Source organism: Coturnix japonica, chromosome 24, assembly GCF_054131305.1.
Source record: "Coturnix japonica strain WE chromosome 24, WE-NBRP24, whole genome shotgun sequence".
NCBI classification, from domain to species: domain Eukaryota; kingdom Metazoa; phylum Chordata; class Aves; order Galliformes; family Phasianidae; genus Coturnix; species Coturnix japonica.
The window spans coordinates 4,235,731-4,257,280 of NC_140686.1; the positions used below are offsets into that span (position 1 = coordinate 4,235,731).

General features: G+C 45.9%; 1 long non-coding RNA gene and 1 pseudogene across 2 annotated transcripts; both read left to right on the plus strand.

The window, feature by feature from the left end:
- Positions 1 to 6,018: 6,018 nt before the first annotated feature.
- LOC146757089 (uncharacterized) lies at positions 6,019 to 11,677 on the plus strand (annotated as a pseudogene). Its single transcript, XR_014937008.1, has 3 exons — positions 6,019 to 8,438; positions 9,037 to 9,147; positions 9,253 to 11,677. The product of XR_014937008.1 is annotated as an uncharacterized LOC146757089 (transcript).
- A 5,959-nt stretch (positions 11,678 to 17,636) lies between these two features.
- LOC146757090 (uncharacterized) lies at positions 17,637 to 18,539 on the plus strand. The gene is made up of 2 exons (XR_014937020.1): positions 17,637 to 17,766; positions 18,049 to 18,539. It is a non-coding gene; the product is annotated as an uncharacterized LOC146757090 (long non-coding RNA).
- Positions 18,540 to 21,550: the final 3,011 nt, after the last annotated feature.

The window sequence follows — 21,550 nt, forward strand, 5'->3', positions numbered from 1 at the left end:
GTAAAAGCACAAAGTACTGTTATTTTGTTGAAAAAATAATAATCACACGGAGCAAAGAAAAACATGTTAAACAGACCCACAACTACTGGTAATGGACATGTAAGCAATGGAAACAGCAATGGAAACTGTTAAAACTTTCGTTTAAGATCTGTCCCAAAACATCTGCTAACGTGATCATAAGAATTTAATCACCCCTGATTAAAAAAAGTTACATTTCCTTCAACAGGATATTTAGCTATTGCTACCAAACAAAGCAAAGAACTTTTTAATTAAAGCTTCACATCCAACAGCTGTAGCAGTATCAAAGACTTTGCTTCTCCCTTTAAGCAGATAGGAAATACGAGCTGTACCGCACAACATTTGAAGTCTTTCTTAATAGCTCAGTACTACCACATGCAAAACAAAAGCATGAAACCTGGCAGGACTTTTCAATTCCTGCTGTATTTTTCCCAAGGCACCAGACAATACAGCTGATTTTCATAATCCTTGGAAGAAGCACAACACCTGCAATTCAAGTACAATGCTTTCCACCATTTCCATTAATCAAAAAGACAAACATCTCAAAGCTTCAGGAGAATACTGTATTCCATTGAACCTAAACTGCACCATGCCGAACGTGGTGGAGTTACAGAATACACTGATTTTTAATAAACATTAGTTTTCCTGAGCTCTTCTGGTAAACCAAGCTCAGATTCTGACACCGAAAAGGAAATTCTCATAAAAACTAACCTGGTATTTACTTTTGGGCTGCTAAGATAACACAAAAACATTTCAGGTTTGGTGTTGAGGAGACAATTCTATTTAGGCATGAAGAAATTAAGAAGAACAGAGAGTACTTCTGAGGTTATCAGAACAGGACTAGGGAAAGCAGGAGGAACAGAAAAACAAGGACAGGAACTACATGAAGCAGGACTGTGCTAACACATTTCAAGAAAATTACTAAGACAGAACTAGAAACACAGGAAGAGAAGAGAATGTATTTTTATGTAACTGATTACACTACAAAGTTTTGCATGTAGATGAAACAAGATAAATCCATATCTACAGGAATGAGAAGAGTTAACCAAAAGCCTTATCCAACTAAAACAGACCCTGCTGTCCTGAGTCTTCTGTTCACATCCCACTGAATTCAATTCTAAAAAGGCCCTGCTCTACAAACGATGCAATTCTGAATTGCAGACTTGAATTCAGTAGTACTACTGGATGGATTTTAAACCTCAGACTGAGTCTTGGGAATACATCCAGAAAAATCTCAACAGTTAACATTAATCAAAATCAAAGAAGAGATATGGAAAAAATCTTTGAAGAGAACCTGAAGTACAGGAACACACAGTTCATGTTAAGAGATTAGAAGTACTCCTGAAAATAAAGAGGAGGAAGCGTTGCAGCAAATAAAACCAAAGTAACAGAGAAGGAAATGGAAGGACAAAAGTTAAGAGGTAAACAGTGAAATAAATCCCCTGCCGGGAAGAGAACTTTCAGACATCCAGGTGAGAAGATTGTGACAGATGGATTCATTTACTCAAGTAAGACAAATAAAGAGGATGTGCAAAACGAAGACATCACAAAGACAAGGGCAGAAAGCAGAAGATGCAAGTAGACACACTGCAAAGAGTCCAGAATTTCTATTGGGGTTTCATGGATTTGTTAACATAACCTTGTCTGAAAAACAGAGACTCTTGGGAAGCAGGCAGGAATACTCTCAGTTTTGCAAGTTACTCAAAACCAGGAAAGTCTGTCTAGTAAAAGACTGGACACTTCTGAAACCAGAAAATAATGCAACACAGGTTTTGAATCTATGTCTATTCAGTTGAGGCAGAATTCAGGCAAGGTGAGACAACAGATCTCAGACTAGAGGACTCCACAGGCAAAGCAGCACAATGGAACAGAAAGCAAACAGTGCAGAAGGACAAGCTGAATCAAATTACTTCTGAGTGCCAACTACATACTACTGGAGACAAAGTACAAGGCCAAAACAGAGTAAAAAACCAATAAACAATTTCAAGATTAAGTATTCTCAACCCTTTGAAATTATGCACAAGCCTTTTCTTTACAGCTGGGAAGCAGAATTTCTGAGAAATTCTGAAGTGTTTAACAGTGGAAACACTTTCCAAAATATTCCTGACTATTCACGTTTTTCCACTTTGTAAATTTCCTAATTCTACAGTAAGGAAACAGAGTGAAGAAAGGGCTGTCACCCCTGCCACAACTAATGACAACTAAAGAACAAAGGCACAATAGTAAGTAATACATAGATTTCTGAAAACACACAAGCAGCACAGAATAACAGCACTGGGAGGGACTAGGAACAAGTCATTTTGCCCGTCCCTCATGTCTTACATCAATAAAATCCATAACTAGACTAACCCCAATATATGTCTAAGCTGTTACTGATGAAAATTCTGTAGCTTTTCCAACCTATTCTTCCCAAGCTCTACAAGCTTTACTACTCAAAGGCAGTAACTAACACGAATCTTCCTAACTGATACAACCACTAGTTCATAGCCTGTTTGCCATATAACAAGTTTACTATTCTTCTTTACAGCAACCCTTCATATAGTCACATACAACAAAGCAATTAGCTCCTTTGTCTTAAGCTTCAAGCTACTCAATATGTTTCACTAGCACAGTCAGTCATTAAGAATTCATTTTACTTAGGTCCCGTGCAGTTTTTTTTGTTTCTCTTTTCTTGTTTCCTAAAACTGTTGTGCAGACACTGATCACTGACCCTGCGCAAGAAATACACTCCTCTGTATTTGTCCCAACCAAAGAGTATCCTGTTGAGAAAGTCTGTTCAAGATCAGTTTTCAATCAGTTTTTCAGATCAAAGGACATACTCTTCCTCATTCAACCTCAGCAGCTTCAAGCTTCAGCTTTCAAGCCATGAATGAAGTATTCACTGATACTGTCCTGGAGTCCTTAACCCTCATAGAATAAAAAAATCATTACGGTTGGAAATACCTCTAAGAACAAGTCCAACCATCAACCTATCAGCACCACATTTGCAGCGTTTGAGGCACGGACTCAGATGTGAACGATCCAAATCATTTATTACAAGTTCTCACATCCCTTATAGACCTTCACAAGTTGTTATTTTCTAACTTTCCCGTCCGCCCTTACAACTTTCCCAACCACCTTTACATGTCAACAGAGCATTCTACAGAACCCTTTTCAACTGTCCATGCAGGCACGTATCCAATCAGAGCTCTGAGACCCTTCTTCTCCTTGCAGAGGTGTCCTTGGTTCTCATGCTGTTTATCTTGCTCCACAGCTGCTGCTCTGAACAGCTTTTCTTGTATTCCCACAAGTACCAGTGCAGCCACCGCCCTCAGGCACCCTGGCCATCCCTTACTCACTTCCTTGGCAATTTGCAGCTCAGGGGTTTGGCAGATGACTTTTTTCCTGGCAGTCCTTAAGGTTCAAAGTCCAGCTGTAATCTCATATCCCAAATATGTCACTTCCTGTTGAGTTATTTGTGCTTTCTGTAAACCAAGAAACTCAGCAAACTCTCAGTCTATTGTACACAGTCCTTTTGTTGCTGTGGCAGCCACGTGCTGCAGTAAAGTTCCACCCTAGGATGGAGGATCCCAGATCTCAGGCTCATGAGTTGACCATCATTCAGCTGTTCTCACAACCCTGGGTAACACTGTCCAGGTTAACTGAGACTCTTCTCCCCATATCAGGGCTTTCCTATTCAAAGGCAAATCACCTTGGGCTTCCTTTGGCCAAACCAGGCAGAAGAGACATCCCTCAAATCCAGAAGGTAAACTCCATCTTTTCGTTCCTTAACTTGGTTAATAAAGTGCACGGATTTGCCACCACTGAGTGTATCCATTCAACTATTCTAGTACTTGCCCTCAAGTCTTGTACCAAACTACAGCACTTGCTATCAAAATTGGAATCCAAACTCCAAAAAGTTACCTATTATTTCTTTTATCCTCCTACAGTCCCATAGCCTCAAAGGGCACCGCTTTATCCTGACTAGGCAAGCTCTTGCTTTTAACTTCTATTTAGGGCTTCATTTTTGGCCCTGATGCCCACACCACTAAGTGTATCATATTTGAGATTGCTGTAACTCCTGGGGGTACAACATTGTTTTGCCCAGTTTGTGTTAAAGCCAGAGTTACAGTTTTTAATCAGTCAATATCGTTGCACTCTTAGCTCCAGTTTTATTCAATTTCTTGCCAGAGTAACCCGGCAGGTACAAGAATTTCTGTATTCCTGCTTGTTTTCTTAGCTTATGTTTAATTAATCCAAAAAAAGGAAACCTTTTCCCATTGGGCAGTAGCATCTACTACTGTTACAAAACCATCTATGGGTAGTAAGAAGCACCCATATCCACCAGAAAACGAACCTCAATATCCTGCTTTCCTAAATGCAATTTCCCACTGCAGTTTGCACACTGCTTTCCTTCCAGTGAGGTCACTCCCAAGTACACTGCCCGGTGCAACTCAAGGGTAGGTATGGCCAGCCATAAGGACCACAAACCCACACAGAACCGCAAGGTATCGCTGCACAGAAGACTTATTAGGACCCTTAGACAAGGATCTGGGGAAAGTCGTATTCTTGCAGCAGCTTCTGGGTAAAGCTCCTTCCCACAGCTCGGTTCCATTGCAAGAGTTCTGTTCAACACAGAATGTCCTCTGGTGCTGTACCGGAGATTGCCTCTTGCTGGGACATACTCGTGGGGGAGAGCAGTAACAGGAACGCCAGGACAGCAAGGGAGGGATGCCTGATGACAAGGGTGTGCGAATGTCCCCACCGAAGGAAGCAAAGAGAGCCGGCAGAAAGCGATGCTTCATTAGCGTAACAAAACACAGCCCCCATTCCTCCCTCCCTCCTCCCCCGCACCCCTTCCCATCGCCATCCCCCGGGGGCAGATGTGCCATGAAAACGAGCTCTGGGCGTGATCGTTGTGGGAATTCCTGCCTTCCTGAGCCTGTGCGGAAGAGGCGAGAGCCTGGCTGGAAGCCATCCGGGCAGCACCGCGGTGGCAGGAGGTGCACCAAGGCCGTCCTGCGGCCAGCTCCGGGCTCAGGGCACTCGGCGTCCTCTGCTCTACGCGACTCCGAGGAGCCCGGCTACCTGCACCAGAGCTGGGAGCAGCCTGCTCCGCACCCAAGGTAGGTGCCCTTCGTGGCTCGTGCAGAGGAGCGCACGCTTCCTGCCCCCTGCCAGCAGCACCGGGAGAGGAGCGGGGAGCGGCCCCGGACGGGGCGGAACCCGCACTGCCGTACCCCAGGCGGGACCCTGGTCCCGGCTCCAGCTCCCGCTCAGCGCAGCAGGTTTGCTGGCCCAGACGGGCTGCAACCAGGGCGGCAGTTCATGCAGCCCGGGCTGGGCTCCGAGGGGCACGGGAACGGGCTGGGAGCTGGGACAGTGAGGAAGGGAGCAGAGGAGGTCAGCGTGCTCTGCTGCCCGGTTGGATCTCTGTAACACAGCGCAGCTGGGGCTGCAGTTCTTCCTCTGGGCCACGGGAGACACGAGACGGCCTCGCTCTGCAGCTGTGCACGCGTGGATTGACGGAAGCTTTAAACCCCCCGATGCCTCCTTTGGAGTGTCTTAATGTGAAGCCTCCAAGTGGAAATTTGCACTCGCCCTGCTCCTCCTCCCCGGCAGCCCCCAGCTTCTCTTCGGGGACCCTGCGGGCAACACGTGCCTCTGGCGACCCTTGAAATGGCGTTACCTTTTGTTTGCTGAGCGCTTGCCTGATGGCTCAGCTGGGGTTGTGCAAAGCCCTGGCAAGGCTTTTGTTCAGGCTGTCCCGGCAGCTGCAGATGCCTTGAGCACACAGCTGCGGGCCCTGAGCACGTTCAGCATCTGCAGCAGCTCCGGCACTGGGCTCTGGAACAGACGATGAGAAGCTGGCAGCCTGTGGGCTGACTGGAGCACGCGTTGAGAACACGGCCGAGCAGCAGCAGGTCAGTAAAGCACAGCCCAGGTGCCTTCTGCAAAGGGCACGCGTTGCTGAGAGCGTCCACTGGCAGTGAGCGCAGTCTGCGTGCTCGGCTGAAGAGGGAGGGAGGAATGAATTTATTGATATCATGCAGGTGTCCTGGAGTGCTCTAACAACTGCTTAACAAGGCTGTTGTAACCACGTGGTTGTTTATTGCCTTAATTGTTCTGTTTAGCACTGCTGCTATTCGATAAGTTGCCTTCACGGTTCAGTTAAAATTCCCAGCACAGCATCGGCTGGTGGTGGCTGTGACCGTCACAGGCTGGTTTGGCTGCAGTGCTGTCAGATACTCTCTCTTCTCAGGAGATGGAAAAATAATCTCCATGTGGTTGGATGTTTTGTTGATTTATTGTTGTGTTTAAGTAAGCCATCCTATTTATTTGAGAAGTGTGAACCATCCAGTTGACTCCTCGCTGTTTTGCACTTCCTTACACGAGGAATGTGAGCCATCACCACTTTTAGGTAACATCAGCAGTAGGTGGTTTTGAGAACTACATCAGTCACCTTTACAGAGTACTTTTCCCAACCCTTTTCTGAGGGCTTGCTTGATTTCAGCAAGCCCAGGGCTACTTCCACTCCTGAGAGGATGTACGGACATCTGCCAGAGGATTTAATCCATTTGCCACCAGGTGTTCCCTCACGGATCTGTGGAGGTGGTGCTCCAGCAGGCTTGCTGTGTTTGAGTGTTGGGGGCTGCATTCACGGTGTTCTTCCATGAACTAGGTGCTTTTCTGCACCTCCTGCTGGATGGTTGGATGGCCATACCATTTTCTAACAGTATTTCTGTTAGGGCAGGCAATAAGCCGTCATTCTGCTGCCTCTGTTTGCCTTAACTGTGTAGAGGCAGTGCCTTTAATTAGTGCTATGGGTGCAGTTTTGCATCTGTTTGGAGCCAAACCCTACAGGTGGAGGATGTGTGGCCTAAAGGATTGTAGGCGACTCGGGGAGGTCTTCGTTTATTGTGTGAATAAGCATTACCTGCACAACTTGCACCACGTAGTGCAGCAGAAATATTGTGGAATATCAGTCGCTTTTGATTCTGGGAGGACCGGTGCAGTTCTCTTTTGCTTCATATGTCACTTCCAAACCCGACACGATGCTGATAACACCTTTCCCATTTTGCATCCTATTACTGCCCCCAGTGACCTCTGCTTTCTGCTCAACTACAGCAGTCGCCACGAGAACATTCACAGAAGAATTTGGGACGTGCTTCATGTCTCTTGTCATCGGTTTGTTTCCCTTCTTGCCATCCTGCAGACTTTGCCCATTGGTCACAAGTGGATCCAAATACAGCATACACTCCTAAGGGAGAAGCAGGACTATATTTGTTGATATAATAGGGATATGCTGTAGTGATTTAACAGTGACACGGCAGGATCGGAGGTGGCTGGATACACTTGGTTATTTACTGCATGGAGGGTAGGGTTACGCACACACCTACAGGAGGCCCTCCCATTGAGTCACGAGGCTCAGAGTAGTTCCCCTTTTTTTCTCATGTCTTCAGACCACAGAGGTAAGGAGCTAGGATGTGGCTGGATCCTCTCCTAGTCCCAAGCTTGGTCAAGGCTTTGTGTGGAAGGAATCATACGTGCACAGTCCCTCTAAGACAGAACCTTAGAGAATACATGAAAGCTCCAAAGTAACCATGGGTGTCTTACAGAAGATCTGTATTGAGAAGGAGTCTTGATGTCAAGCTGCAAGGGATCTCTGTGCAGGTGTGAGCTGCAGAAACAGCCCTGCTCGAGGGCAGGTCCTGTGGTGCAGCCCGCTGCTGTGCAGCAGAGCTGGAGGGGCACTTGGGCTGCTCCCTCTTTTGGGGTAAGATGACTGCCTCCTTGCCGTGCTTTGTCTTAAGTCCCCTCTCAGTCTCAGCTGTTGAACTAAGTGTCAGCTACCAGTTGTTTGAGCCTCCCAGTCTGAGACAGCTTTGTGACGGTTCATCTCTTTGAGCCAGACTGTTTCCTGTGCTGCAGCTCATTGTCTTCCTCTGCAAGGCTGGGCAGTGCCCTGCAGAAGGGCTGAGCTGGAACTGGGACTGCTGCATTCCCTCACAGCTCCCCTGCCATTTCTCTTCTCTCTGCAGGCTCCAGTTCAACTTCTGCCTTCCAGCCGTGATCATCCCAGCCTGCAGGAGAGCAGCAAATGGCCGCAGCACATCCAGTTGAGGTAGGGGTTGGGGAAGCAGGCAGGAGAGGCCAAGGGGCCAGGGATGTGAATGCAGGGGTAGAGGGAGGTGCCCTCAGCCAGCGTGTGTGTGCTGGGGACAGAAAAGCAGCTGGGGTGTGAGGTTCTGTCCTGTGCGAGCTGCTTGCCTGGGCCTTGGCTGTTCCCAGCAAGGAGCCTCTTTGCTTTCAGGAGCCCGTGAGCTTTGAGGAGGTGGCCGTGTATTTCAGCAGGGAGGAGTGGGCGCTGCTGGACCCTGTGCAACGAGAGCTCTACCGGGACGTGATGTTGGAGACATACCAGTGTGTGGCCTCGCTGGGTGAGAGCTTGTCTGCCTTTCCTCCTCGTTAGGGCACCTTTGGCTGTGCAGAATGAGCCTCTGCAAGCCGGGCCTTGAATAAACACCATGCAGCTACATATTGACTCACACCACAGTGCCAGCAAGAAAGGAGATACTGAAAAGCATGAGTTTCAGAAGGGATTAGTATGCACGGCACTCTGATCTAAGCCACAGAGTCAGTGCTGGCAAGCAGGCATCAGCCAGGAGGGAGAAAACCAGCCCTTGTGTTGTGTGTTGCATGGTGCCACCAGCTCCAGCTCACAGATGAATCCCTGGTTACTGCTATGGAATTGAGGATTTTCCATGCAATTGCCATCAACATTTTGATGCCTTGACCACTGGTAGACTGTAAGAAAACAAATAAGCTGTTGTAAAGTTAATTTGAAAGAAAAAATATCCCTTCACAATGTTCAGAGATGTCAAAACATTCTTTGCTCCAAGGGAAGCTGTAGGCACGGTGTCATTTAGACCTAAATGGTGGTTTCTCCTTGGGGAGGGGCACAGAGTGGAACTGTTGAACAGGCACTGTGCCAGCATGAGGGAAATGCTCTCTTGTTCCCTGTTTCTCTCCCTGAAGCTCCACTTCCAGCCCCCAAGCCCATGCTGATCTCCCTGCTTGAACGAGGGGAAGACCCCTGGATCCCAGATGTGCGTAGCCCTGAGGCCATGCCAGGAGACCTCAGCCCAGGTGAGGTGGTGGAGGGAAGGGGAATGTTGGGGCTGTAAGAGCCTTCTCTGCCTGTGTTTTATTTTGGGCACCGTGTGCTATTGCTGCATTTCCTCTGTCATCCAGCAGCTGATGGGATCAAAAATACAAAGGAGGTTCCGCAGAGAAATTGTGTAGCGGAAATGCAGCGGAATCACATCTCTGTGGAAGAAATCAGAAGGGATGTCCAGGAAGTCCTGCAGCAAGGTCAGGGTGAGCACATCAAGAAGCCCCTGGGAAAGCATCTGGGAATGACACTGAGGAACCCAGTGGACTCCAACATAGGTCCAAAGCAGCCTGAGGAAACCAGGAGCAAGGATGTGTGCCAGATGAAAAAGCAGAATCCATGCACTGAGTGTGAGAAAAGCTTTAAACTGGATTCCAGCATCACTAGCCACCAGTGCACGCACTCAGCAAAGAGGCATTATGAGATCTGTGATTCTGCAGAGAGCATGAAATGGAGACTCCACCCCACTGGCCAGCAGTGCATGTACACAGGAGAGAGAGCATTTGAGTGCTCTGACTGTGGAAAGACTTTTACGGACAGTGGGAGCCTCACTTCCCACCAGTGTATCCACAGAAGAGGGAGACTGTACAAGTGCCTTGAGCGTGGGAAGAGCTTGAAAGGTAGTTCTAAACTCAAAATACACCAACGTGTCCACACAGGAGAGCGACCGTATAAGTGCCTTGTGTGTGGGAAGAGCTTTAAGGATAGTTCTAAACTCAAAATACACCAACGTGTCCACACAGGAGAGCGACCGTATAAGTGCCTTGTGTGTGGGAAGAGCTTTAAGGATAGTTCTACACTCAAAATACACCAACGTGTCCACACAGGAGAGCGACCGTATAAGTGCCTTGAGTGCGGGAAGAGCTTCAAAAACAGTTCCAGCCTCACCATCCACCATCACATTCACACAGGAGAGAGACCGTGCAAGTGCACTGAGTGTGGGAAGAGCTTCAAAGGGAGAACCCACCTCACCATCCACTAGCGTGTCCACACAGGAGAGAGACCATATAAGTGCTCTGAGTGTGAGAAGAGCTTCATAAACAGTTCTAATTTGAAGCGCCACCAGAGCATCCACACAGGAGAGAGACCATATAAGTGCTCTGAGTGTGGGAAGAAATTCAAAAGGAGCTCTGAACTGAAGGTGCACCAGCATGTCCACACAGGAGAGAGACCATATAAGTGCTCTGAGTGTGAGAAGAGCTTCATAAGCAGTTCTTATTTGAAGCGCCACCAGCGCATCCACACAGGAGAGAGACCATATAAATGTCCTGAGTGTGGGAAGAGCTTCAAAAGGCGTGCTGAATTGAAGATGCACCAGCGTGCCCACACAGGAGAGAGACCATATAAGTGCTCTGAGTGTGAGAAGAGCTTCAAAAGCAGTTCTAATTTGAAGCTCCACCAGAGCATCCATACAGGAGAGAGACCCTGCAAGTGCTCTGAGTGTGGGAAGAGCTTCATAAGCAGCTCTGAACTGAAGGTGCACCAGCGTGTCCACACAGGAGAGAGACCATATAAGTGCTCTGAGTGTGAGAAGAGCTTCATAAGCAGTTCTGAATTGAAGATGCACCAGTGCATGCACACAGGAGAGCGACCCTATAAGTGTCCTGAGTGTGGGATGAGCTTTAAAAGGCGTTCTGAGCTGACACTGCATCAGAGCATCCATCAGGAAAAAGAGACCCTGTGAGTGTCCTGAGTGTGGTAAGAGCTTCAAAGGGAGTTCTGAATTGAAGCTGCACCAGCATATGCACACAGGAGAGAGACCATAGCTTCTGTCAGACAGTTTAGAACATTTTGGCCAGGCCTGCATGCAGGGAGATGCCTGGGAACTTGTCTTTTCTCTCCCTCAGAGAATCCCATCTGCTGTGTTACCAGAATGTCTGCACCAGTGAGCTGAAATGGCAGGAAGCCTTGAGTGTGAGAAGGGCTTTGTGCCTAGCAGAGAGCTCCTCACACTCCCAGAAGAACTTCATGCAAAGCTCAGTCCTCATTAAACATTGCAGTCCACAGGACAGGTAGCTACTAGGACTGCATCTCCTGCAGGAAGAGTTTCTCTCAGGGCTGGTGCCTCATTTCTCATGGGAAAACCCCCAGCAGGAGAGATCCTCAAAATGCTGGAGAGCCCAGGGATGAGGAGACCAATGCTTCTCCCCATGCAGGAAGAGTTTGCAAAGGAGACGGCATCACCAACACCCTCTGCAGAAGGGACTTAACCCAGGAGCTTCAGATGGCCTTTCCTTGCTGCCCAAAGCACTTCTCTCACCATGCCCGCTTTCCACTTCTACTCTTCCCACCAGCTGCTTTTTGATGCTGTTTCCTAGTGGAGAAGTGGTTGTGTAGGGATCTGCTGTGTGTCTGTGTGCATGTGTTGCTCTCAGTCATTTCTGAGCGCACTGATGCATCCCAGAGAAGGGTCAGCAGAGCAGTAACGTGGCTCTTGGAGGTTTTCTGAGAATCTTCTGTAGTGGAAAGAGAAGGGGGTGAATAAAGTAGCTGAGTTGTTCTGGAGCTTTCTTCACTGTAGTCTTGTTTTTGCTCTTAAAATAAATGTCAGCATGTGGAATGAGGAGAGGGAAAGGTGCAAGCAGGTGCAGCGACTCGGCACGGACTCAGATGTGAACGATCCAAATCGTTTATTACAAGTTCTCACATCCCTTATATACCTTCACAAGTTGTTATTTTCTAACTTTCCCATCCACCCTTACAACTTTCCCAAACATCTTACATGTCAACAAAGCATTCTACAAAACACTTTTCAACTGTCCATGCAGGCACATAACCAATCAGAGCTGTGAGACTCTTCTTCTCCTTGCAGAGGTGTCCTTGGTTCTCATGCTGTTTATCTTGCTCCACAGCTGCTGCTCTGAACAGCTTTTCTTGTATTCCCACAATTCCCCCTTTTTTGTTTATTGACAAGCTACTACCATACTATAATATAATAACACTAATTATATTAATAACATAATCATTATAACTCAATCAAGGCCTCGATTGACAATACTCTAAAAGTGAAAAAAGAGACAAGTCAAATACAACATAACAACATTACTGTTAAACCCACTAAAAAGAACAAACATGTTTGTACTGCAACCTAAGTTTCTGCAACCTGAAAATAAATCCATGAGGGTCCCATTGTGTTAATCCGTAACTAATCAGGAAAAGGCTTCAATTTTTATATACTCTGATATATTGATTTTTAATGACCACTAAAATTTGTGCAGTAAATGCTTATAAGATGTTCATAACCATGCTCTACCAACTGAGTTATCTGGGCTAATAATTGATTAATGATCGCACAATTTAATGGAATAGCATGTCAAATAGAACCAATTTTAGAGGACAAATGTACTAGAGTATCACTAAGGGCATTATTACTTACTGACCCTTGAGAAACAGCAAGCCATGTTGGTGGTGGATGTGACAGGTAGTGCCAGCAGGGCGTCCCCTGCTTCAAGGTGCACCTTTCCTCTCTCACCCATCACAGATTCTCTCCTGCATTCAGGGTCTGAAGGATTTCTTCCAGTTGTACACCACATCCGCATGGCCAGTGCGTGATATAGAGCCCAAGTGGAACACCTGCTTGGAAAACAGAATAAACCATCAAATTTAGTTCTATTAGCGTGCACTTTTGTCTAAAATGATGCATGGTTATATTTTCAGATCCCAATTAATTGGATGTAAAAGAGGTATCCGTTCTATGATACAGGGTCATCTCTTTGCCTGGGATTCCTTTCCAGGTTTTGTCTTTGCAAATTAAGAAAAGCTAATTAATAGGTTAATAACATCATAACCAAACAGTACTAAAACATTAAAAGAGCTATTCCTGTAGATTCTAGCATTGATTAGATCAAATCCTGTTTAATACACATCTGATCTATTACTAAAATAGAAGAAGCACACAACATCCTAGCTAATGCCTTAAACTCTAAATCTTGAGACTGCATTCACCTGTATGTGCTGTGGAAAATACGTAAGAAGAATGAGTATCTATTGTTACATGTGCATATTTTAGACGGCCAAATTCAGGAACGTGAGTGACATCTGTCTGACACAGTTGAAGAGGTGCTGTGCCACATGGATTTGTCCGAGTCTGAGGCAAAGAGCTATCAGTCAAATTATGTAGCTGATATTCAGTCATAAACACGGTGTATTGCATAGGAGAGAGGATCATTCTTAACACAGTTTTCCAATCGTGAGGGGTCATAGCGTAACTGTCACTGTTTGTAACCAAAAGATTGTATGTAAAGGCTGACTGAACTCCGAATGTTCTCACTGACTCCCTTAGCTTTTTCACTGCCTCATAAGGCAGAGATTCCAAACGGGGGACCTGATTAGGAAAGGTCTGCAACGTGTCAGCATCACTTCTTAATATTGTTTCTTTTTTGCATTGCTCTAAGACATCACAGTACGCTGTAGGGAAATTTGTCATTCCTGCTTCCTTCAAAGTATCATCAGGAGGAAATGCGTCCGATTATCTTTCTGGATCTTCTGGACCGGGGTCACAACGATCCCCTGGTTTCGATCCGTCCGTGTCTTTAACCGCGTTACACGCCGGCTGCACAGACGCAGCAGCACATGACGTGGGGGGGGAGGAGGGCAGAAGCGGCACGACGAGCGTCGTAGGCGGAGCGAAGGGCGAGGGCGCCGTAGAGGGCGGCAACGCGGCGAACGTCGCGGGAGGAGCGAACGGCGGGAGCGCGAAGGGGGGCGGCCGCGGCCCCTCGTCTCCCCGAATCGGGGAGGGGTCGGAGCCGCCAGTCGGATCCGGGCACGGGCCGCTTCCCGCAGCGAGAGGCAGCGGCGGGGTTGGGACGGAGGGCGGCAGGGAATGGTCGGAATAAATTCTTTCCCGTCGTGATTGCTTAATCCCTTCCATTATCCGGCTCCAAACGGGCAACAGCTTAGCAGCCGTTCTGTCTTTAGCGAGAGAAGCCTCGTAGAGTTTTGAGCCGATTTTGTCCCAAAGTTCTCCATCGAGAGAGAACTCAGTTTTTGGAAATTCGGGGACATTTTTGCTTATCCATTTAAGAAGAGTAGCTAATGCTGAAGTAGACACAGTCTTATCCTGATACGGTAACACTGACCGCAATACTTCGAGATTTACTTTCTGCTCCTTCGTTAGTGAGCTCCCCATAGTTCCCGACTGCTCACCTTCTGTCCTGCAGAACGGTGCGGGTGCGCGCGAAACAGTCTCTCCGAAGTTCAGTCGGGCGACGCTGCCGGACCGGGCTCGCTCAGCCGCGGGTTGATTTGCCCCACGTTGTGGGCGCCATTTGCAGCGACTCGGCACGGACTCAGATGTGAACGATCCAAATCGTTTATTACAAGTTCTCACATCCCTTATATACCTTCACAAGTTGTTATTTTCTAACTTTCCCATCCACCCTTACAACTTTCCCAAACATCTTACATGTCAACAAAGCATTCTACAAAACACTTTTCAACTGTCCATGCAGGCACATAACCAATCAGAGCTGTGAGACTCTTCTTCTCCTTGCAGAGGTGTCCTTGGTTCTCATGCTGTTTATCTTGCTCCACAGCTGCTGCTCTGAACAGCTTTTCTTGTATTCCCACAAGCAGGGTTTCGTTTTGGTGCCCTCTCCAGCCCACTGCTTGCTTCTGGACAAGGCATTTCCTTTCTTAATAGGGGAGATGCTCCAGGCCCTTCACCATCTTCGTGGCCCTCCGCTGGACTCTCTCCAAGAGATCCCTGTCTTTTTTGTACTGGGGAGCCCAGAACTGGACACAATATTCCAGATGAGGCATTAATAGGGCAGAGTAGAGGGGGAGGATCACCTCCTTCGACCTGCTGGACACGCTCTTTTTAATGCACCCCAGGATGTCATTGGCCTTTTTGGCTACAAGGGCACACTGCTGGCTCATGGTCAATCTGTCGTCCACCAGGACACCCAGGTCCCTCTCAGCAGAGCTCCTCTCCAGCAGGTCTTCTGCCAGCCTGTACCGGTGCATATAATTATTCCTCCCTAGGTGCAAGATTCTACACTTGCTTTTGCTAAACCTCATCCGGTTTCTTACTGCCCAGCTCTCCAGCCTGTCCAGGTCTCGCTGAATGGCAGCACAGCCTTCAGGCATGTCAGCCAATCCTCCCAACTTCGTGTCATCAGCAAACTTGCTGAGGGTGGTCACTATCCCTTCATCAAGGTCGCTGATGATGTTTAACAAGACCAGACCCAGTACAGACCCCAGGGGGACGCTGCTAGTTATACGCCTCCAGCCAGACACCACACCGGCAATGACAACCCTCTGCACTCTGCCAGTCAGCCAATTCTCAACCCACTTCACTGTCCACTCATCTATCCCATACTTCCTCAGCTTTATAAGGATGTCATGGGGGACAGTATCAAAAGCCTTACTGAAATCAAGGTAGACTACATCTACCACCCTCCCCCTGTCCACCCAGCTAGTGACATCTTCATAAAAGGCGACCAGGTTGGTCGAGCACGACCTCCCCTTGGTGAACCCATGCTGAGTACTCCTGATAGCCTCCATATCACCCAGTTGTCTGGAGATGGCATCTAGAACAAGCTGTTCCATCACCTTCCCTGGGACAGAGGTGAGGCTGACTTGCCTGTAATTACCCGGGTCTTCCTTCTTGCCCTTTTTGAAGACTGGAGTCTTTTTGCTTTTATAAACAAAGCTCTTCTTGTGGGTTGCTGAGCACTCTGAGGTTCTATGAAGTCAATTGACTACAAACCTCCTGAGTGGCGCTCTGTATCTCATAGGACTGGCACTGCCAGATTTTCTCTTGTATCCTAGGCATAGCCAAAGGCCATGTAAAAGGTGACTGCTTTTTTCATCATGGCTTTATTAAAGCTAACAAATATTGGCACTAATGGATTTCTGTCACTGAATACCAGTGTAGTCTCCTCTGTTTACTGAAGGCTGTGCAAAAGCTCTTGGACAGACCTAAAGCTGAATACTGAACAGCAAAAGATCAGCTATGAGCACAGGTGTAAGAGGTGGTGGAAATCCATATTGTCATTTGGAGCTGCTAGGCATCCACAATGATGCAGGTGGGAATGGCAGCTGGTGAGTAATAAATGCAAAGAAGGACCCAATCAGCGTCTAACAAATACACTGCAGGAAGATAAAGGAAATCCGTTGAGGGTTTGTATCCTTATAGTGCATGAGGAACTACTTGGAAACAGGTTGGGAAAGCAGAGGGGCCAGGAGGTGACCATAGTGGCCTGACGAATGAAAGCAGCCTCAAATAGATTCATCAGACCACCTGCTGTTGGAGCCAGACTCATGCTGAGCCTGCAGTTGCACAAACCCAATGACTTGCAGCATCCAGGCTGTAGGTGCAGGAGAAATACCATGTACCATTGCCTGCTGGTGGGATGTGCATCTGGCTGCTTCCTTGCAGCTTCAGCTCTGCTCTGCAGCTCCCTGTGTCCATGAGGAAAGCATGTCTTTGCTCAGGGGTGCTGTTTGTATGAAGAAGAGCAACTTATGAACTCCTTCTCTTATGTGAGTATAACCTTTCTCCCCTGCAGTCGGAGGGGATTTGCACCAAGAGCCAGGGGAGAGCAGACTTCCTTGTGCACAGCATAGCCAGGACAAAAGAAATTGTGCTACAGACTGTCAGTTCAGACTGTGTGTTTAGGAAAAGTCACTAATTTTGTGTCTTTCCCTCTGGAGTTTAATACAGGGAAAACCCACTCAGCTGCTCTTCCTGCTGGAGTTGCTGGCTTTCCCCATCCGACAAAGTGATCCCTGTGGTCACTGCAGAGGGAGGCAGAAAAGAATGGATGGCACCACAAGCTCATTATAAAAATGTGGGGAACCAGAGTTAATGAATCTTGGATGAGCCCCTGATCAGCCTGGCCCTGGGTGTGGCAATGGAGGGAGCTGGTCCAGGAGGATCTGATTAAAATCTCATAGCAATGACAGTCCCTAGAATGCAGGAGGCTGTGATGTGTCTATCTGTGCTTGCATCTGGTAGGGGCCACTGATGTAGAGCTGGGATCTCTCTGGATTAGATCAGTAGGATTTCTACCAGGACAGATATTATAGGGATTTACATGTTCCCTGACCTGGCAGCTTGCCCTAATGAAACACTGATTATGCAACAGCAATCTAACTTAAGCTCTAGCCAAAAAAATCCTCTGCGCTGAGAGATGGTGAGAGTACTCTCTCTGCAATGGCAAGGATTTGAAATTGTGCAGTGCATTAAGTTTGCAGATAATGAAACAATCAGGCTGTTTATTGTTGGTGCATGAAAAACAAAACTGGAAAAACTACAATTAGTGCCTGCCCTGAGATTCTCCTAGTTGTATGGCCAGATTAATGGATGAAAGTGTTTCCTTTGTGTGTATGGGAGATTAGTTCTGCTTGTCTCTCATTTCATGGCCAGTGGAGCTAAGGATAGCTCAAGGTGTCTGATATATAGCAGAATCAGAACTGAACCCCGGTGTCCTGCTGCCACATCCAGGAGCTGTGAACCCTCCTTTGCTGTCCAGCAGACCCCCAGTGCTGGGCATCCCTGAGAGCTGGCTGCGAGGGATAGAGGAGTTGCAGGATTCCTGCGTTTCTTGCTACCAGCTGCCTCTTCCTGAAGGAGAAACAAGTAAACAGTGAGTACAAGCAGCTGAGCGTGGAAAGGGATAGAAGATGGTATGGGACTTACCACTTTGTCAGTGTGAAAAGGGCTGTTCCCAAGGCAGTATATGTCCCAGAGGCTGGAATGGACTACAGATGGCTGAGATGCTGCATGCAATTGTTTTTCAATCTTTGCTGTGATAACGCTAAAGGCAGGGCAGCTTGATGAATAGACTGCTGAGCTGGCACCTGTGAGCTTTCAGTGGAGTCTGCCTTCATCAGGACATTTTTTTCCCCTCTTTTGCCCATCTCTGAAGAGGAAATAGTGTCATCTGCACAGTGAAACACCCTGAGACCTACAGCACTAAGAACCTGCTACCAGTACCACCAGGGAGAAAATGTTTGCCAAGCAGCCATCAAGTGCTTTTTCAAAGTTCTGCCACACCACATCCATCTTTCTTCCAGCTGCAGAGACCTCCCACCTTCTCACTCCATGAAGGGGATGGAAGATCCAGCCCCAGGCAAGTGGATGGGGTTAACCTGTGGATTCTTCTAGTGCCAGGTTTTAATCAAAGAGCTGGAGTTATGCCAGAGCCAGTCAGCTGTGGTGGTGGGTGTGTGAGAGTCTAGCACATCTTGATTATTAGGGGCATTAAGAAAGCCATTCAGAATTTAGCGATCTCAAACAGCACTAAGTAGGGTGTTAGAAGATGAGCTAATGTTCCCTTTAATACCCATCTTGGTTCTCCTTTTCTTAATTTCTTTTTATTTTCTTCTTTTTTTTTTTTTCTTTTTCTTTTTTTTTTTTTTTTCTCAGACTTTACAAACCTGTGTGAACAATAAAACTAGGTATTGTTTTAATAAGGGACTGCCTCTAAGACACGAGTTGCATTCTTAAAATGCTTTAAATGGCTATGGAGGGAGATGAAGGCCAAGCAGGAAGGACAGAGAATACAAATGTCCCAGGGATTGGACATGTGCTTGTGGGTCAGCATTGCCTGGAGCACCTCAGTGTCCATTTCCTCTGTCTTCAACCTACACAAACTGGTGCAGCTGGTCAGCTGGGAGTCAGGGCACAGTGCCTGACCTCGCAGTATCAAATACAACTTGGAATCTCAAGGGGGAAATAGTTGGAAAGGAATTCAAGAGGTCACTTAGGCTCTCTCTGTACTGACAACCTGAATAGTTAAATTATTCCTGGTTTTCAAAGTAATGTATATCCTTCCTTGGCACTCACTGTTAATCAGTGCTTGGTTACAGAAGACTGCAAGTCTTGTTCTGGAGCCAGCTTCCAATTTTTGCAGTGATTCTGTGATGTTCCCATCCTGAGAGCCTAGAAATGAGTTTACATTTATGGTTGTATTTGTTTGCACTGGGTTTTCTTCATTCTGTGTTTTGCTGAACATTTCCCCTAAGTGAAGATAAATATCCTAATTTTTATGTGCTGTAACAGTCTCTTTAAAAGTCCTTTGAAAGGGAAAGCCCTTTCCTGGTGTGTTTCCCCTCCCTCCAGTCTTGTAACAGAAGCCACAAGCATTTCCAAACAAAGCTTTTTACAATTCTCTTTCTATCTTTTCATCTCTATTTCATTTATATATTATATAAAAATAAAGAGGTAATAGAGCATTACCTTAACACAGTGTTTCATCAAGTGAGTTGACACTATCTACAAGTAGCGCAATTCTCAGCAATAAGCCAGATTCAGTAGTCCAAAAATTAAATGTGCAATTAAACTGTACGCTGAGTTACACTGCATTTCTTGCTATTACTGTCTTGAAAAAATAACGATCTGCCTGTTTTTTCCAACTTTTCTCAAGGCAATGAAGATAACATTACTAAAATGGATACACCACCTCAGACGCCTTCCGTTTCATTTCCTTGCATAACGCATCACACTCCAGGGAAACTTGGCCTTCTTGTATCTTGCTGCACTGTACTTCCTGTTAAGTATAAATTGAATTGTTTGTAATTCATTTCTCTATATAAAAATTTAATTATAATGTTCATTTTGTTGGGAAAATTGTAAAACAATTTTATTCGGTATATTTACAGAATGAAGCTAATAAATAAATATTATTTGAAACTGTAACTGTATTCAAGCATCCTTTTCTATTTTCCTTCTTTCTGATAAGCTAAACTGAATCAAGAATAAATCAAGTGGTTCAGTTTAATTTTTCATGTCTTTTTTTTCACTTATTTATTTAAGAAAAAGAAATATAACCTTGTGAACTGTTACAAAAGATACCATACAAAGTAACTAATAAGTAACTCTTCTGAAACTTCGTATCAATTCTCTAAACTGGCTGAAACTACAGGGCAAGGTCTGGTCATGGGAAGATCTCCCCTACTTCCTTCTCCTTCCTCCCCCTTACATTGAAGGCCAAAAAAAAAAAAAACAAAAAACAAACAAAAAAAAAAAACCACCAACAAAACCAAAACAGAATACCAGCACAGAGAGAAAGTTATAATCTATACTACTAGCCTATGAAGAATTTTGTCAGGAAAGCACAGTAACATAGCCAGAAGCTATTCTGGTTTTCATGCTTTCTGACAATATGCAGAACAATTTTCATAGCATACAGCAAAATCCAAAAACTAACTTCTTCAGAGCAATTCCAGCACACTAAGATAAACCACCTGCCTAGATGGTTAAGAATATGGTCCACTACAAGTTGTGGGTTACAAATTCAAGTGGTTTATACGACCTTGCATGTTTACATGCATAGCCTCATGATGCAACAGTTAACTTCAACACCAGAAAAGGAAGAAAAAATCCTCCTGTTTTGCACTCAAATTATGAGCTCCTACATTTGATATTAATTGTGATGGTTCAGATGAGGCATATTTACAGAGCAGCTTGGAATACGTGTCCTGTCAACTCCCAACTTCACCAGTAGTATACACAGACAGAAGACTGGTAGAGGAGAATTCAACTGCAAATATTAGGTACTCAATTCTGTTTCTCCTTATCTTCAAGATCGCAGCCTGCAGGCACAGAAGACTAAATATACAGGTACACTATCCAATCCAAGCTAAGAAAGAAGTACACTATCTGCTGTAAGAATGCAGCTCCAAGCAAATATGCATAAGGACCTTCTGGAATCAAAGATACCCTAATTACGATCTCAGACAAGGGCAGATGCATAAAGCAAACGTTAAAAGACATCATCTTTCACACTACAGAAACGAGTCATATTTCTGCAGTCAGATTAGCTGCAACTAATACACAGTCCAATTATCAATGGCTTATTGGTTCTACCATCATTTACCCTCTACACTGTAGCTCTCTGTACAAAAGAGAGCATGGATTTGGGGCTTGACCTGGAAACAGTGAGATGATATTTAAGGTGGGGATAGTGTTTTCTTCTCTTTCTGAAGGGAGACACCATTTCACTAGGAATCAGAAGGACCACTTTGTGGCTATTTAAATAAGTGGGCTGTCATCATATAAGAATTAATTTTTATTAATTATATAATTAACTCATAACAACCTTTCCACCTTATTAAAATCAAATTTACAAGATTGAGGGGGGGAAAAAAAGTAACCGTCATCATATTTAAGGACCATAAAACTTTCAGAATAGCAGATCTGGAATGTTCCATTTCAGGCCACTGTAAAAGTGAAAAGTGAGCATCCTAAACATTAATGTCATTGCTTCTTGCTACCACACTTCAGTTGGACATCCACATAATCACTGAAGACATCCCGGAACTCTGGGACAATAAAATCTGAACTGGTCTGAAATAGCTATACAGCGTCAGAACTCAGCAGAAGATGATAACACATTTCAGTTTTCCAAAAACAGTACGAAAATTAGG